Source organism: Cyprinodon variegatus, unplaced genomic scaffold, assembly GCF_000732505.1.
Source record: "Cyprinodon variegatus isolate N-32 unplaced genomic scaffold, C_variegatus-1.0 Scaffold123, whole genome shotgun sequence".
NCBI lineage: Eukaryota > Metazoa > Chordata > Actinopteri > Cyprinodontiformes > Cyprinodontidae > Cyprinodon > Cyprinodon variegatus.
In genome coordinates this window covers 563,497-568,759 of record NW_015150576.1, presented here as the reverse complement: position 1 = coordinate 568,759, position 5,263 = coordinate 563,497, and positions in this window count along the sequence as shown.

Here is a 5,263-nt window from a genome sequence, read left to right as displayed (position 1 = left end):
TTTACCAAAATAAAGGCTGATGATGCAAAGGTGAATTTTACAATTATTATATTTTTTTCTTTATGTTTTATTATGTATGTAAACAATAATGATCAGACATTTTAAATCAGTATCACTGACCTTCAATTGGAAAATAAGTACAATATAATTTGGTCTATCGATATGATTGACTCACTATTATATGATTGTCACACTATTAAAAGAATTCTGTAAATGAATAGTGAATTGGTAACTGGTTGAATGGGGAAGGAGCTAGCTGGGACGGGACTGGGTGGGTTGAAGTACGGATATTTTCAGTTGATAAGTGGAGCTGGCTGTTTAAAGTTCACTCTCAAAAACATTACCTGAAAGTTAGTGATTAAAGTTCTGGATGCACTGTTAAAATGTGATTTTATTTAGCTTGTTTGATTTTTGTAGTTTTATTTGTGCTGTTTGTACAGTTGCAGGCGGCCTGTGGTTGCACTACCTATTAGCTATGCCTCAGAGGAGATTTTTTATTAAATATGGAAACTGTAAATAAACCTTTTTTATATCTAAAGTCAATGAGATGTAATATCAGTATTTTTAAAACTCAACAAAATCCAGCTGAGTTTTCAGGCATGAATCTTTTTTTCACAGCACATTCTCTCAGCCTGATTGAAAAAGGGGAGGATTTTTAGAAAAAACATGAGCGACGGTAACATTTGCGAATTATATATTGATGTTATTCTGAGTGCAAAAGGGAGAAAAGACATTGGTGATTTACAAAACCTTCTATTTAATCAGACAATTAAAAACAAATATGTCATATATTCTGTTTTTTTTTATTAATACCAAAGTTTCTCCTCTAGCTAAGCTTCTTTTTCTAAATGAAGCCGTTCATATTTTAAGAAGAATTAGAGCAGATATCTAAGGAGAGAAAACTAATTAATTTCAAGCAAGTTCAGCATAAAATCATCATTAGATCGAGAGTTGAGGACGTGATATCGCTGCCTGCTTTCTTTTCCTCATGACATCACTCAGTATGAGAAGTTATTTATGCTGATTTTCTTTATTACCACACTACAACTTTTCTATTACCCCTTTTTAATGTAAACGCCCCTATACAAATCCACTGCAACCAGTTTCCTTTAAAGGGCAAATAATTAGTAAATATTTAAACTCATTATAAATAAAACTGCACTATAAAGAACCAACTAAAAAAATCCAATACCAAGACATGGTAATTACATCTCTGGAGGAGCTGCAGGGATCAAAGGCTCAGGTGAGAGAATTTGTTGTTTGTTTTGATACAACAGGCCATAAGAAATGTTATGAATTTACAAAGATTTTCCAGAAGAAATTAAACAGAGTACAGGTTTTTATAACAAAACTCTATACACCTTTCTCCGTAATGAAAGTGAAACAGACGTAAATTTCTGTGCTGCTTCAATGTGCAAAGGAAGGTTGTTCTGCTTTTTTTTGGTTCAACTGCCTGAAAAAACCACCAAATAAAATAATAATTTTAAACACACCGTTCATATTGTGTAGACTGCAGGTGGCAGCATGATGCTGCCATCTTCAGCATGGTCAGAGTTGAGAAGGAGATGGGAGGAGATGGGAAGTTACAGGTCTGGAGGAAAACCTCTACAGGCTGCCAAGCATATGAGACACGGCTGGAGGTTCAGCTTTAAGCATTATTATAAATATAAAGGAGAGATAAAATCAAATGATTTAGATCATTGTTAACATGTAGGACAAACAGAATCAACTAGTAAGGGCCTCAAAAATTAGATTCTTTTTTTTTTTTCTAAAATAAACAATACAATTATTGTGAATGTAATATTTTTTTACAATTAATAAACTAATTTGTTGAGCTTTTTTTTTAAATTGCTTTGCATTCAGTTCAGAAGACAGAAAACATTGCTGACTGAAAAAAGTTAAATATTTTTACATGTTTAATCAACAGAAATAATGACTTTACACCTTCCAGATTTTGGTGGTTTATTGTTTTTCCAGTTGTCTTACTCTTAATTCTTTTGTTTGTTTGTTTGTTTTTTGTTTTTGTTTTTTAGTTCATTTGCAGCTATAATAATATGGGAAACTGTCATTCATCTTTGCAAAATGCATGTGTAATTTGGTTTTTAAGTTTTATTCATGTTACTTAATGTTAGTGGAAAGTGCTAACATGTTTTTAAAATGCAGATTGTGTTGTAACCAGGATTTAAATTGCCCAGACAAATTTACGACAAAAATCAAATTTAGAATCTTGGCAAAGAATTGACAAATAATGTTTAAACAGGGAGAGCATAGAAGAACGCTGTTGGGACTATATATATCCTTCATAATGAGCTTGTGGATGGTGGCCGGGGGTGCAGGAGGTCCAGGTTTCTCCCCAATCTTGGATACGTCGAAAACAGTGGATGGATGAACCTCTTCAAACTGCAGCGTTACTCATGTTATCAAACGAGAAAAACTCCTCGCTTCACTTACTTACCTTCTGCTAAGAAAAATCTTTTTACGGCTTAATTGTTTTTTTTTTCTGGAACAACAGATGTAGGACTCATTCTTGCATCTGAAGCTATTCTAATAAGCCTTTTTTAAAGTAGTGCTTTACTTCTATAGAGATTTCATTGGGTCATTAGAAAAGAATACATGTCAGGTTTGCTGCTCATCAAAGCTTCATGTGTTTGTTTCACCCAGTAACAACAAGACAAGTGTATAGAAGAAGCTATATATAAATAAACAAGGAGAAAGCCTTTTGAAACTAAACTCAAAAGTTTGATGCAGCTTCCCTGTCCATGATGCCTTTGAAAAATGGGCAGGCTGCTGAGAAGAAAAAGGTAAATAAATAAATAATAATAATAAAAAGCACAGAGAACATAAATTATTAATATTAGACTGAAAACTGATGTTGGAGATGCTTTCTCGTCTTCCTCTCAGCGCTCCCCCTGCTTTGTTTCAAAACTCTGGATGTATTTTTGGGCAGACGGCTGAGATATTCCTTTGTTTTCTATCCTCACTACTCTCATTGTCTCTCCCATTAACAATGTAATTGTGCAGATGCTGCTCCTGAGCCATATCTACTGTCTGAAAGTGTTTCTGATGCTGAGGAAAGTTTACTCTCCATCAGCACAACGGAGCACCCAAATGAAGAAGAGCGGCTCGGATGAGAAGAGGTGCTTTGGTGTAAAAGCTTGGGGGACTTTTATCAGTCGTCATTCCACTAAAAAAAAAATCTCACTGGAAAGTTGTGCACAATTTAAAGTTTATAAGCAATGAATCCAAAAAGTTGAATCACGTGGACGTCTTTTCATGGATGCTCCTCATATCTTTACTCATGTAAGGTCTCAGAACTCGGGACATCTTAAACACCTGAAGTATTTTTTTTTTTTTATTCATGAAAGGAATTTCTTCTCCTGCCAAGAATTTTCTCAAATTAAAGTATTTCAACGACTGAAATGATCAAAATCTGCAGAGTGAACTGCACCTATCGATCACCGCATCCCAAGGTGGAATGCTTCTTTCAGATTGGCAGATAAAAAGTAAATGGAGTTAAAATTACAAAGTTTCTGCGTCTTTGTTTCTTCCTTTTTTTACACCTCAGGCTTTGATGATTGGAATGACACAAATGGAGATGCTAAAAAAAATAAATAAATAAATAACTGCTGGACTAAGAAAAAGAATGTGAGTAAACAAAAATAATTAAAACAATTATAACAAAGTTTAAGAAAGAGAAAAGCTCAAAATCTTTCTTCAAGTGTATATGTAAAACATAAAAGAAACAAATTACCAATAAAACTTTATTTTGTGAAATAAAGATGAAATTTGAAATTGATGTCAGATTTTTCAGCGTTGTTAAGTGACAGACAAATAAAAATAAATCAACACTAAAGGAAAAGGTGTTCTGGCAGCACGAAAAAAATATTTTTCATTCCTATATCTTTATTAAATTATAATCTACCTCATTTGATTTTATTCTCAATAACATTTTTTGATTAGAAAAACTAAATAAGTTAGTAACTAACTCAAATGTATTTGTATAGTAGGTTTTCAGACAGGATGCCAGAAAGTGCTCCAGGATATGGTAACAGAATAGAAAAAACCACAGAATGCAGAACAGAAAAGTGTAAATAGCAGAAAGGAAAAGGCACAGGCAACATCTTCGCTCCTAATAATTAAAGAATTTGAAATATATATATTTTTTTCTATACTAACCAGAAAAAAAATTAACCAGTTGGAATCAACAGTTGAAACAAATAGAAACACATTAATTCTGACATAACCTGAGAGAATAAAGGTATTTTTCTATGCAAAAGACACATAGAATATAGATAGTTCTCACAGAACTAGACAAGTTTCAGATATTCAACTTGTCACTTACTCTCTACATTTGAAATAATACATTTAAAATAACTACCTATGAGACTCTGACATCAGTCAGGAAAGTTTGCAACACTCCTTCCTTTCAGCTTTCAGGTTTCTAACATGAACAGCTTGATTCAAATCACCTCACTTCATCTCTTTGTGACCAAAGCTTGGTGTCTGACTCGTCCCAGGACTTTTTCTTTTTCTGCTGGTTTTTAGTCGTTTTTGTTTTGGCCAGGTCTCCCTACAAAACATCACACTTCCACCTTCATGCTTCAGAGTTGGAAATTTTTTTTTTTTTGGTACTGTTTATGCTAAACATGATTATTGTGCTAGTACCTCCCCAAAGGTTGGTAAACATGATTCCAGAAGTCTTACGTTCATTTATCCTAAAGTTTACCTGCTGCAGGCATCATTTTCTATATCAACAGATGGACCTGCTGTAGGTCCTATCAAGGGTGTAATTTTGTGATGAAAGTTGGTGGGGACACTCAGGTGGTGGCTGATGGACCTACAGTTACTCAACCCAAACGCTTTCATTAGGTTTTCTTATTTTGCTAAATGAGCTCAAACATAACGAATAACAGCCAATTCCAATGGCAAAATCAATATTTAATGCATCCCTAGAAGTACAATTTTAATTCCATCCATCCAGAAAAAAATCGGATATGCTACATTTTAAATACAGTATTGCATATTTTTTTCTTGTAAAATGTCTGGTTAACTTGGAGATATATTTTATTGCTTTTTGAATATCCCAGTAAATGTTTCACTTTTAAATCTGCAGCTCTCCCTACTTCTCTCTGTGCTCTGTTTAAAAAGATTTATGAACCTATTTACTAATATAATGATGCAAGAAACAAAATGTAAAGATATATAGAAGCTGTGCAGTCTGATTCTATCTGCACAATATGAAAACATGTTCATTTTAAACTGT